Raw genomic sequence first — 14,681 nt, forward strand, 5'->3', positions numbered from 1 at the left:
GTGTGTGCATGATTTATGTGCCGTACGACAAAGCGGGTACTGAATTAACAATGTCGTGTTAGTTAAAACGGTGTACAGTTTCAGTGCTTGGTAAGGCCTCCTTTTAATTATATCTCTGTCCTCCTGCAGGTATGCACAACGCCGTAGGACCGTATTCATATGTTTGCTTAACTTTGTCACCTGAAAACCACACAATGAAACATATTTCTAGACAATAGATCTAGACAATGCAGTGTGTTTTTGCAAAATTATTGGGGGGTTTTTAAGCAAAAACTTTGAAAAAGTGTGGTCTGCCTTTGCATTCATCCTAATGGGTAAATCCTATGAAGTACTTTGCACAGCCTCTACACCTGCAAGAGAAAATGGAGAGCGTCTGTAAACAAAAAATGTTGTATTTTTGATGCAGGTTCCTGGTTACAATTAAGTCTAGACTTTGACTGAAAAATCACTACCAGTTCATTGTATCTCTGCTCATAAGTTTAGAGTCATTGTCCAACTGGAAAGTTAACTTGAGGTTTTTGTCTAAGGCTTTTAGCAGGATCAGGTCTTCCTCCATTGCCTCACCTATCTTTCTCTTTAGCTCAGACCAGCTTCCCTAGTTCAAGGACAAAATTGTTGTGCCACACATATTACTATATATGTAGTCAATAATCAATTTTAGTCTCATCTAACCAAATAAGACAAAACTTCTTCTAAATGCTTCACATGGCTTGAAGCGATGCATCTTTGGGTTTCTTTCATGCCGCTCCTTGCCTGGCCTGTCAGTTTAGGTAGCAAGGCACTATAGATCGGTAGTTTAGTCAGTTTATTCTCATTTTAAAATTATATAAATACTTAAAGCTTGGAATATTGCTTTGTAACCTAATCTATTTTAAACCTATGCAGTGTTCTTTAGGGTGTTTTCACACCCAATAGTTTAGTAAACTCAGTTCAGTTGAGGGTTAAAATGGCAACATTTGTCACATTTTCAGTTAGTGAAATGTTAGTCAAACGAACCAAACCAATTGAAAAACCTGTCCCCCGGCCCACCTGTGGGGGCGCTGAACTAAGAACCACCGAAGGGAATGACACAAGACATCTGAATAAGACATGAGCGCAACTTCCTTCTTCGCGAAATGTAAGCAGACATAAAGAAGCATCAGGTTTCAGCAGTGGTAGGATTTCCCGTCTGCCTTTGGTAAGTTTCTCCCAGTAGTGCTAGACTTGAGTGTTTGTTTTAGTTGTATTTACCCAGAATGCCCTGCACTATATATCTTCCTGCTTTAAGAGCTGGTGCATTCAGCTCACTTCAGCTGGACAGAGACATAGGTTTGCTTGTTTGGTCCTCATCAAAGTTCGATTCCACATTCACGCTTCCACAAACAAATCGGACTTTCTAGGTAAACGAGCTAGAGTTTGATTAAAGTGGACTAAACAGGACTGCACCTTTTAGGTGTGTATGGTGCTGTTTGTTCATCAACGTGCTTCAGCAAACCTCTGAGACCTACACACAACAGTTTTACCTATACTGAGATTAAATTACACACAACCGAACAGTTTTTTTTTCTACCAATTAGGTGACTTCTGTGGGCAATTGTAAGCGCTGTTTTGTCTTTGATTACGAGTATCAAAGTGGGTGAATACAAATATGTGCCTTTTTCAGAGTTTCATTTGTGAAACTACATCGAATTTTGTGGTGATCTTGTGACAAAATACAAGAATGCTCCAGGAGTGTGAATACTTTTGCGGAGCAAAAAAAAAAAAAAAAAAAAAAAAACTAACTATATTGTTAGCTAGGAGATGTTTTTCTTTCTTTTTTTTTTTTTTTTTTTTTGCAGTTTCTGCAGCGGTGGGAGAAATGATTTGTATTTTCACATTCAAAGTGTGCTGTTTGTGCAAACCAGCAATTTAACTTGCTGCTAATTACACACTTAAAGATGTAATTAGGCCGCCTTGTTCCACTGCTACACAAGGATATCACGCAGTAACCAAGCAAGGCAAGGCACTCAGTAAAGAGAAAGGAGACTCACACGTGGCACACACACACACACACACACACGCACGCAAACAGCTCAGACTCAGCATATATAAAAAGAGGTTTGGAAATAAATGTTAATGGTCAGTTTCTCATTATATGTTTCGTGTGTTTAAGTGTAAGAGCTCAGTGTAAGCAAGCCCACTTTTTTGACAATCCTTCAGAAAATTTACAACATGTATAATTATGTTCTGTTTAGTATTTGCTTGGTTGATCCGTTGGCAGTGTCAGCAAATTTTTACAGCTTTAATTTTGGGTGAGGTCACAGATATTCAATCATTTAACCAGGCACACATTAACATGTTTTTTTTCTTTTTTTTTTCTGATGTTTCTATAAAATCTCAATAACTGTGTGGCATCATTCATTTTTTTTTAGGCACATAATCACTTGCAGCTTTCTTCTTCCTAACTTTCCAAGCCATTGGTTAATTTTTCATTGCAGTAGAGAAATGTGGGGAGAAAAGCAACAGGTCATCTTTTACGCAAAGTACTCAAAATTCATTAATATCTGTTGATAAAGCTTTGTATCCCAAACACTTTCAGTTTGTTTTATTTTAAATCACTGATCCATAAGATCCACTGGTATCCTTCCACTTTCCTGAGGATCTCTTTGCTTTACTCCAAACTCACGGCGGCGTAGCATCTGTCGTACCAATGATTTATCGTCTCACTCCAAAACATCCAAGCTATCCCTGCAAGTATACTGGAGATTTTCACTTTTTTTCCTCTAAATTCATGAGAAAGACTAAACATTTTCAGTGGTGAGAAGTGGGCAAAGAACAGCTTTGCAATATCTTGTTCCAAGGCTTCAAGGAATACAACAGCGTAGCCAGTGGTGCAATAAAATCTCTGTTAATCTGTATGGAATATGGGACATTTTGTCTGTTTGATTTTCAAATATCTGTTTCTGTTTCTAAGATGCTAAGACCATTCAGTCAGCATTGTCCTGTTTTTATGCTTCTCCTTGTGTATTCTTGTGATTTTAGTCCGTTTTCCTGTGTTTTTCTTTTACTATGTCATAGATTGACAACTGCTTCAGGGTGTACCTTTTCTCTCACCCCATGACTGCTGGAGATCGCAACCAGCCCCCCCTTGTGACCCATCAAGGAAACGCGGGTATGGATGATGGACGGAAGGTCTTTCACTTCCCTCCTAGCAAGCACTTTAGGCGGCTCCCTTTGAGTGGCCGACATCATTGTAGTGAATCTGTTGACTTTCAATTGTTCTTATTAAACTCAGTCATCATTGCTGTTGCCTGGCTGCTTTCAGAGTCCCGTGTTTCCCACCAACCCAAGGGAGAGTCGTTCAGATGCACGTAAACTCGGTAATTGGTGATTGAATGCGTCAACAGCGACATTAGGGATACATTTGGGGCTGTGATTCTCTCTGGTTTGTGTTGGGACAAAAAGTTTATGTTTCATTAAATCACGCTGATTGGAGCTGGAAGGCGTGAGTGGACAATTAAACTTTGTTAAACCAAAAGAAATTAAGAAATCATTTGAGAGGACGCAAAGAATTCTCAAACATCTCTAACCCTATGATTCAGCCACACCTTGCCATCATTTACTGTCGCAAAGTTATGTGTGATCACTGTATACAGTGCTTCTTTAAACTATTAGCAGTCCTCCTTCATCTCCTTTCCCCTGTGTCTAAACTACAGTGTCTAATAAAACTCTCCCTCCCTTAAGAGCAGCACAAAAAGAAGAAAAAAAAAACATCAATAAATGTGATCTAAACATTGATGTAAGACCCTGAAAAACCACTGACGGAGCTGCACTGACGCACCTGATCGTTACCTCAACGAGCACGGAGGGGCTCTGAAGGCACAGAGCTTCAAGAGGAATGAAGCACCAGCCTTCATCTGAGCCTTGAGATATAAGCAGTGTGTGTGTGTGTGTGGGTGTGTGTGTGTGTGTGTGTGTGTGTTTAGTTGCCCTCACTCTCTGGCTGGCTGCTTAAGAATTCAGTCACATCTCTTGCTAGCAGGCAGGCAGTAAGGCGCTTTCACGCTCACAGGTTTGCTTCAGTTGGGTCTAATACCCCTTTCTCCCTCTGTGTGTAAGCGTGCGTGTGCGTGCACGCGAGCATATGCCAAAATCTGAATACGTGTGTGTCTCACGCTCTCCCGTTCTTTGTTTCTTTACTTTGTGTCCGTGTGTGACAGTTGTGCGCTTTCGACTTTTATGACGTGTGTGTCTGTTGGCTCTCAGTGCTGCTGATAAACCCACTTAGACTCTCCCCTGATCTGTTCGCTCTGGGCTGGCAACCCCCTGCCTTGGCTGACACACACACACACACACACCCCCACACACACACACATACATGCATGCACACACACAGAGAGCCCTCTGCTTTAGCTGCTAGCTGATCTGTGACGGCCTGCCACTCAAACGAAGCTCTGCTGAGACACTGCACAAAGGAGGAGAGGAGGTTGGGAGGGTGAGGAAGGATAGGGATGAGGGGGGTGGAGGTGAAAGACGGAAAAGGAGAGAGAGAGAGGGGGTATCAGTGTCTTTCTTTCGGGGGCCTGCTAGCTCCCCACTCTCTGGCTGACTCCTTATCTCCCCGCTCCTCACTCTCCTCCAACTGACTGGCTTTGGCAGCTGCTCCTCACTCTTTGACTCGCCTCTCTCTTTTTTTCCCCCCTCCATTCAGTCTTTTTCTATGTCCATGTTTCCGTTTTCTTATGCTTGTAATTTCCCACCTGACCGAATGTCAGTTCATCTTCGCTCTCATTTACAAGTGTGGACTTAGCAAAGGGTGGAGGAAAAAAACCGCGAAGAGAGCGAAAGGAATTAGAAGCGTATCGGGGAGAGAGTCGTGTGGCAGCTATGTGGGAGAATGCAGTTTTCTGAGGAAACACACGTGTGCAGAGAAGAACAGTGAAGATGTTGTATATAGGAAATGTAAGCATCCTGAGGCAAGTCTCTCAGGCCCCTTGTCAAAAAAAAAAAAATCCTGTCTGACCAACATCCATCATCTATTTATAGTAAACAATTCAAAACTGACAAAACATGCTGTTGTTCCAAAAATCCACCTTTTTAAAAATCGTTACAGGAGCCTTGAATATTCTTCAACTTCTTGCTACTTATCTACTTACATTTCATTAACATGAGTTGATTGCAGAAAAGTAAACTATGGATGTAGAGCTTGCAAGATGAGTAACAACATAAACGTACTCCCCCATTTCTGAAAACGACAGAGCTGTCATTGCTCCTCTTGCTCCGCTGTTCATGCACCAAAGGTCACACACCTCAATCTGACAAACTATGGAAAAAAAAAGTTAAACTGCCCCAGGATAGTCTTTCTGACATTTGTTAATTTGGCTCCTTGTTTGTAGAAAGGTGCAGGGTTGCAGAGAGGAGAAGGGTGCACAGAAATCAACAGCACTGGAACAGGGAAGAGAGTCTTGAGTAATTTGCAAAAAAATATGAAACAGCTGCGTTTTTACAGAAGCTGACATCTTTTTAACTGTTTACATTTGGTGTGTTGAAAGAAAACCCACCCCTAAGTTTTTATTTTTATTTTTATTTTTTTACAAATGTTCACTCCTTTTAGGGAATCCCCTACAGCTTTACTTCCTTTGCCAGCTTTAGGTCAGGAAAAAGGCATATAGTTGACAAATCTCATCATACCGACAGTTTTCTTATTCACAGGTTGGACATAAATCGGATCGTCAAGTATAATATTTAATGTGCAAGAATATAACTACTTAATATGTTTTAATATTTAGTTTGTCACTGACTGCATAGTGAGCGGAATTGGTATTGATAATGCAGACAAGGAAGAGAACTGTCACTTTTCGTTTTACAATCCAAGGAGAACGGCGGCCAGTCTGCAATAACAAATATGCAAAAAATGTTTTGTATGTTGTATTTAAAGATCAGGACCGTTGGCACTTCAGTCACACCAGAGGGACGATCGAAGCTGAAACTTTAGAGCCAGCCTCTCGGAGGAACTCAAAGTCCGACAAAAGTAAACCAAACGAAGAAGATGAAACATTTCTTCAGTTTTTTTGCTGTTTTAGTTTTCTCTAGTGAATCCCACACAAGAAGCCAGGTTTCCAGGGGATATTATTATTGGAGGATTGTTTCCAGTACATGAAAGTTGACGATGCAGGACAGTGTGAAAGGTACGTCTCTATTTCTCACAGTGCTACACTGCTCGTGTAGGCAAGAAATTTGCCTCAATGTTACAATGATGCAAAGCTAATTCACTTTTCTATGCTAATTTACCTCCTTTCCTGGATGATCTGTAGTCCAGCTTATGGAAATGTGAACGATAACTACCACCCAGCAGTTGAAATGGTTGTCATTGTCATCTCATCCTAATTTGTCAGTTTCCAATAAAATGCTATGTCATCCTCACACAGAGGCTGCATTTTGGAGTAATGTCAGAGATTTTGTCCACCAGGATGTGGAGGGAAATCAGTCCGGTGGAATACGGAAACCTTGACCTGTCTACAAGCAAGGTGTCGTAAGCCAACTGAATGGCTTTCGTCTTTAATTATAAAAAAAAGTACATTGATATAAAAAAATCCAATGCATCATAGATCTTTCTTTCTTTCTCTCTTTCATTCTTTCACTTTCGCTCTCTTTCACTGTGTACCGAGTAGTCTTGATATCATTGTTTCTTCTTTGTTTTGTGATGTTGTGCACACTCTGGCTAATTTTACGAGAGTCCGAAAATGTGTAAAATCTTTATGGAAGCTTTTATTTTTACTTTTAAAGGTGTGTTAACGTTGCAATAATCATATTATAGCCATTAAACATTTTTATTTTATTCAGACAGTTAAAAAGTATTTCATGTACAGTTGTTGAGGAAAAACTGGAATTACTGCGTCTGTCTTTTAAGTTTTCCCATAAATTGTTTTTACTATGTTAGACATTCATAAAGTCTCTGACTGAGGCATCTCTATGGTTTTAATTTAGCCTAATTACAAAGTTATCTTTCTTTGCCATCACACAGGTTCACTAAAAGCGTCATAGGGGGGTAAAGCCTGTTTGAGGTTCTGTATGCTGCCCCCAAGTGGCCAAAGTAAATAAAAAGAAATGCAGCTCTTGAAAACAGTTAGTATTTAACACCTTACTGGGAAACCACCTCCCGCCCCAGAGGATTATTAAGGTGACAACAGTGTGAAAAAGGGAAAATAGACTAAGACAAAAACCGTTTTCACAGTTAACAGGATATGTGCTGGACCAGAGTGGGAAAAATAAATAAATAAAAACCACACACAAGAGGATGTAAATTAGGCTGGTGGTCTCCAACAAAGCTCAGAAGAATGACAGCAGAAAAGTTGCTTGTGGAGGAAGTGGAGAGAAGAGACAAAGAGAGGAGTTTGTTGTGGAAAGAAAACAGCCTGCTCAGCAATATGGATCTATAGCCGTGGGTTAGAGAAGACAGAGAACTCCTCATCAGCACCTCGACCGCTGTCGATATCGCTGACTCATCATTGCCCCAATGCACAAACTGCAGGATGAAAAACCCAGACTCTGTCACTATCACCTTCTGTATCACACATCAGCCTTGTCATCATCGCTAAAGCATCAAGTGTACATTTCAATATGAAAGAGAAGGAGTAGGGAGTTGTGGGGGAAGTAGCTTCAGTTCACGTTCTGAATGACTTAAACTGTTAATGGACTTCATCTCTTTAATATATATTCTTCTCAAAGCCTTGTGGGAGAAGCCAGGAGCTGCTGGGCATCTGTCCTGCTGCCAACACTGCACCTGCCTCTGGCAAAAAAAAAAAAAAAAAAGAAAAAGAAACATTACATGCAAAACTCTACTTTGCTTTTCTCTTTCCTTGTTTCCTCTTTTGGATTTTAATTAAACTGAAGAAGAGAGCTGCAAAAACCTGCTTCTAATTACACAGTCACTGCCTCCCTCTTCCTCGTTTTTCTTCCCCTCTCTCTTCTCTTCGCCTCACTTCTCTGTCTCCGAGCTGGGCTGGCTCTCTGCCAACAGCCTGTGGAATCACTTACCAGCCACCTCGACGGGTGAGAGAAAGCATCGTCGGTGCTGCATGTGCGCTGCAGAATGCGTGAACATGTGAAGGAGAGAGCTGCTCACGAGGAAATGTGCAAAAACATTTGCTTGAAAAAAAAACAAAAAACAAAAAAAACAAAACAAACTCGGCGGCTACATCAGACGCCCGGATGTGCTCCCCGCTTTCGCCCATTTAGCAGGTTTGTCTGCCCGCTGCAGGCATGTGTGAGGGGAGGGAGTGGAGTGGGTGATCAACTCCCTAATGAGAGACAACACTAATCATATTTCACAGCAAGACAAACACAGTCACAACACTTGTAATTTCCTCCCTCGGTTGTCCAGTGAGCCTCCCTTCTCGTAACCCTGGTTCGTTCATTGCACCTCTGCTTTCTGGTCAGCTGACGTCCTTTTTAGTTCTTTCCAAAGTGCTCAGGCTGAAGTTTTGCTCTAGCAAATTTCACTTTTTACCAGTCCTTTCGTTGTTATCCAGAACCCACGGGTCCCTGCAACAGTTCAAGTCATGTTAATGAGATTTCCTATTGATCGGATCCATGCAGTGCTTTGCAAAATAATTAAAACCCTTTAAACTCTTGCCCATTTTGGCCTATTACATCTACAAACGACAGCATATTTTGTAGGGATTTTATGCAATAGACCAATACAAACTAATGTGAAGTGAAAGTAGGATGGAGTCATTTTTTCAATTTTGTTTTTATAAATACAAATCAGGCGTTTTATTTAACTTTCTTTAACTTGGTAGCCTTAAATAAATCTGTCTTCGAAAGTCCTCTTTTTCAGTAAAAATTCAGCTGTTCTGCAAGAGGTTTGTTTATGTTCGCAAAGCAGGTTAATTCCCCAATGTTAAACATTTCCAGCTTTGTTTTGTAGCAGTCTAGATGACCAAATCTCAGACTTTTCATCCCACCAAAAACCGTATAGATCTCAAAGCCTCTGCGGCCTCATGTCACATCTTCTCCGACTTTTCTCTACAGATTTGCAGTCAGTGGCTCAGAAAAGACAACTGCAAAGTTGGTAGATAAATACCACAAAGGGCTGCACCTGTAGATAAGGTATTGATTTGTGAACAATTGGACACGTGCACTCCGCACATTTCAGAATTTCATCTTTAGAAATGCTTGGAAAACCATTAATCATTCTCCTTCTGCTTTATAACTATGCACTACTTTATGTTAGTCTATCAGTGGAAAATGAAAAAGTTAAAAGAGGATGAATTCTTCTGCAGGGCAGCGTGATGTACACAAAGCACTGCTGGTTCATGTGAATATATGCTTGTGGTTTCACGTGTTTAAGCAAGAAACACATGAAAAAAACAGACAAAACAAACAAAAAAAAAAACATGAAACTCACCAAAATAGCTGCGTGCAGATTTGGACCGAGCAAAGAGTTATAAAACAGCAGCTTGGTGCTAATAGGAAGAAGTAGTTGAGGGGCAGACGCAGATCCAGATAAAGTAGCTGGACAGCAGGAGTGGGTGGGACTCTGAAGCCCCCTCTACTGCAATCAAGCCTCTGTCACCATCTGCACGCCATTTTAAAACCATCAGCTTTGGCTCCCCCGGTAAACACGGGCGTGACCCCAGACATGCTCCCCTTGCTAAATGAGCTTGTTCTGGCATCTGCACACCCCAAAATGGCTGAATGGGCGGAATCAGAGTCAGAATGGCTGACAAGCTGCTGCATTGTGGAGGATGCACTGATCTTCATATCTGCAGCATTTTTTGCTTGAGACGAAAATTTGACAGTACCTGTTCTCGATGCCATGCTGGCGAAAAGCTGGATGAGACCTTCCTTTCTCACTTTGATCCAGTGTTAGGAGACAAGGATCAATATTCTTGACATTTTTAATGGATGACCATAACAGGTTTTTATTTTTTATTTTTTTATCTGTATCGACAGCAATTACAATCACAATGCATCTTTTAATCTTAATAAGATGTTGAAGCCCACTTTAACTTAAGAGATAAAAATTAGGACTGCAAAAAGTTCGCATTTCGCTGTCAAATAAGTTTTTCTGTAATCAAAACCTGAACGTCTGATTTCCTCTTTTATGAACCAAACAATCACAACTCTCCATTTTGAAAAGTTATAGACTTTATAGTAGATCTCAAGACTGTGAAACAGTAATTTTTTTTCTTCTCTTGTTAAAAAAAAAACATTTCCAGAGTATTTCACTCTTTATCGCATCTCCATTCAGCTCCCCCCCTCCCAAGTTTACATCTGTAAACATTCATACAAAACCTGATACACCTTCATCTGTCCTACGACTATTTCCCTGCCAATCCCTCATTTGCATCCTTTCCCTAAAACCTAAAACTTGCAGTGAGGTTACAAAGAAATCTGAAATAGCTCATTTTGCAAAGTCATCATTATGTATCGCCACAACATTTTATATCTACACCATGGCACAGTCAGGGGAGTCATCGATAACTATGAAGCAATATGGAGTTAAAAATGGAGTAAATATGGACCAGTGACTGAAGAAAAAATGAATGTTTCTCCAAAACTGAAAAAAAAAAAAAAAAACTTCAGGATTTTTAATTTTGAGAGACGGTGTTATGGTCTGAGTTAAACATGAAGGTGACATCATGATGATTTAAGGAGCAGTTCCACACACCTTCTTGACTCAAAACATTCCTTCAGTAATAATAGAGAATTTATATTTACTAAAAACCTTTGCCAACTTAAAGATAAAACCTATAGTTAAAATAACAATGTTTTGTCTTTAATGCTGAGTGTTTTTGTCCAGACATGCAAATCAACAAAAAAGTTGAAAAGTGTGTTATTACTTCCAGCAGACTGAAAAATCTAAGAAGAAAATTATAGTGTGGTTAATAGATTAAGAGAACTTTTCCAAAGATTTGGCAATCTTCAATATTGCCAAACTAAAGATTAGGGATACAATCAGAACTTTCTAGTATTTTGGGGTCTTGCATTTAGGTTACTGAGGTGTTATTTGTTTTTTTTTTGTGTGTGTTTGTTTTTGTTTTTTTGGACAAAATATGGATGGAGAAGGTTTCAAAATAACTTATCATGTTCTCACTTTGTATCACAAAAAAGTTGTACACAACAGTGTGTACATTTTTGAGAGACGCTGTATTCTTTTTATTTAGCAGCTTACTGATCATCTCTCACTACTCATCAAATGAACAATTTAACGAATTTTGTTAATTTAGTCAAGGTATTTCATGCAGATTAACCTCAACAAATGCGCTCACAAGTATTTTTGGCTGGGAAATGACTCAGAATGATGATGTGCTGGTGGTAGATGGACAGATAGATTGAAAGATCTGACAGTGACAAACAGCAGGATCATGCCTGAGAGATGTGTGTATTCCTACAGGAGATGCGTGCATGCGTGCGTGAGAGTGTGTGTCTTATCGTGTATGTTTGTAGACCTGAGAGAGAAACGCAGTAAAAGCCTGGATGCGAAGTTCAGAGCCATGCACGCACTCGCGTGCACACACATGCAGGCATATCAGGCAAGCAGGATGATAAAAACATGGAAATGATATGGTAATGATATGGTAATCTGGCAACATTATTCTGCCCACCAGAGACCGGGGAGGGAGACGAACCTGCCACAAATTGCACGCGCTCACGCAGGATACGGAGAAATCTATGGACTGACACAGCTGAGGAGAGTCGGACCACGGGGAGGGGGGAGGTTTGTGATGTGGTTAGGTCAGGTTTACAGAGCCTGTTACTTTGCTACAGGCAAGATACCCAGAGGTAAACTTTGGCACATTTACAGCAGTGGCTTTAAGGATGATGAACTGTACTGTGTAAAGCAGAAACTGCACCGTTTGACAAAACGTAAATAAATAAATAGGTGCATACATTTGTACCAATTAATTTATTTTAACACACTTACTTATTGTTATTTTAAATTATTTCTAGTAATGAAATCTCTTTCTACTAGTGTTTTCAGAATTTTATTTTATTTTATTTTTTTCAGTTTTTTGATTGGATTTGTTTTTCAAAAAAAAATGTTTACTGAGAATAACACATCATGTTTCACTGCATTTTTATTTAAAGTAAAGGTTTTTTTAGTTGTTGGAAAAAATAATCACCTATCTACAGTGAGAACAACACTGCCACCTCCTGTCAAAGTGTTCATTCTACAACTTTCTCACAACATTTACCGAATACAACAGTGACTCTTTAATCCTGCATGTTTTAATTGAACTAGTTATCGTAAACTAAGTTAGTCAAGTTATTTCTGCATAGTAGCAAGGAGTTAGCTCAAACATTTTGTATCAGTCGTACTGGGAAAATGTAACAAAATATTCAGAGCGGAGGCCCCACTACTATAAAACACAATCTCACAGAAAACAGAGCAAAAGAAGAGTTTACAATTTTGAAAACATGTGGGCACATTTGGAACCTGCGATGGTACACGTGAAAAAAATTCCAGCTACAGTCTAAAATAAAATGTTAAAACATCTCATATGGGTCAAAAATGTGATTTATGAAAATATCGATTTGCGTTTCACATTAAGATGTATTTAAACACTTAGACATTGTAAATTGTAAATTACACAATTTAACAAACTGTTTGATCAAATGTATTAAATCATGCAAGTAAAATAAAAAAAACCTTAAAATTAAAATTGTTTTGTCTGTAATATACTTATTATATCCAGCTTGACCTGAAATGTGCGGTCGGGACAGATTTTGCTTCTTGAATTTTGTATCTTCTGTTCCAAATAAAATTTTACAGTTCTTGTTTTCTATTGATGCAAAGAAGCTCTTTAAAATCTCAGGCCTAAAAGTTTAAACATTATTGTGTGAGAATAATGTTATGGCTTTAGTAGTAGACATTAGATTCACTCTACATATTTTGTAGCTATGCTGTTGATACGTTTTGGTCGCTGCACGTGACCACTCCAACTGTAACATGTGCAGCATGCTACAATTGTTACAGTTTTATTTTAGTGACAATCATGCTTAGAGAAAAATACTTTTAAATAACGTCTATCCACAGATTAGGCATTAGCTGGCCAGCATAATAATAATGCAGGTTGGTTCCTAATTGAGACATAAAATACCATAAAATCAATTGACCAATTGTAAATATAAAAATTCTATCAAAAACATATTTTGTTTTCTACAAATGCACCTCACAGAGACCAAAAAGGAATATGGACTTGGACTACTTTTAGCGTTTTTCAAGTCAGGATTATAATAGGGGAAAAATTTAATGAAAATATGTTTCTTAGATTTATTCTGTATCACATTATTTAAAAATGAAAAATAAGAATTTCTGAAAAATAATTACATTTTTAATATAAAATGAATAATTTTATTTTTAATTTTCCACATCAAAATGCATTAGTTCAACTCATGGGCTGGATATGAGTACACATTCAATAAAAAAAGGGCAACAAAGTAGCATTTTTTTTGTCTTTTTTTTGTCACTAGATCCTCCATGAATCAGGGTGTCACCTGAACATGTCATTCTCAGATGTGAGAATGACATGTTTGACAAAATTGAAGTATGGAGTATGTGAAAATACTCCAATTTTCACATACAAAGATATCAAAGCAATGATTTTAAACAATATTTATTTTATGCATGATAAACAATCCAGGGTTTACTTGCCTATGATAGATTGCAAACTGCAGCCAAGTGAAATTTGTCCAGATGCCAAAAATAAAATCAATTGACTGAATAAAAGTAAACTTCAACATTGTGTTTTTCTTATTTACATATGTAAAAACCCTACAACTACCTCGCTGTTTTCAACTTCAACATTCAAGTGAATGATTGAATTAGCTGGATGCTGAGAAAAGAGTTCGCAAAATGTTGAATATGGAAAATAAAACATTGCGAGAAAGGAACAATTGTACACCAAGCGACTTGTTCTACCATCCTTTCCCCCTCCTTCCCTCCTGGTTGTCACTGTTTTGCTAGTTGCTCTTTTTTTAAGTGACTGTGATTGACAGCTTGGCTATATCCATGCAATATCACCCAGCGCACGTTCCTATTCCCTCCTGGAGCCTTCATCCGCCGGTCAAATTAACCTTCCGTGCCAACGGGAGGGGGGCCCCGCGTGGGCCAATCAGCAGGTGATTAGGCCGGGGGTGGGAGGGGTGAGGGGTCACAGCGATGGGGCCATCGCAAGCCTGATTGGTTTCAATCAGCGGCCGGCCGCAAGGACAGCTGGGAGCTGAGCCGCTGTGAGCGCTAATCAACGCATCCCACAGTGAGACATGAACAGCCACAACACACACACACACACACACACACACGCACACGCACACACACACACACACACACACACACACACACACACACACACATACAAACAAATACACAGCAGAAGCAGATTGATGTTTGTGTACACACACCCTGAAATCACTTACCGCTCTGCATGCACACACTCTGAAACAAGACATACACAAATCTGCACAGCGGGACACTGGAAATAGAAATGAACAGCACAACTGATAAACAGACAATCCCATAATGAAAGCAAGAGGAAGACAGTGAGAGACAGACACACTAAGAGGAAGCACAGAATCTCACAGTAAATTGGCAGCCTAATTGCATTGGATTCGTTAATTTGAACAGTGGTGAATCTGGCTCTGGTCCGTGACATTGGTCTGGAACGCTCTGCACCGCAAACCCCAAGAACGCATCTCATGTGATGTCTCAAATG

The sequence above is a fragment of the Poecilia mexicana genome, unplaced genomic scaffold, assembly GCF_051168715.1.
Source record: "Poecilia mexicana isolate PSO_F unplaced genomic scaffold, ASM5116871v1 scaffold_21, whole genome shotgun sequence".
Lineage (NCBI taxonomy): Eukaryota > Metazoa > Chordata > Actinopteri > Cyprinodontiformes > Poeciliidae > Poecilia > Poecilia mexicana.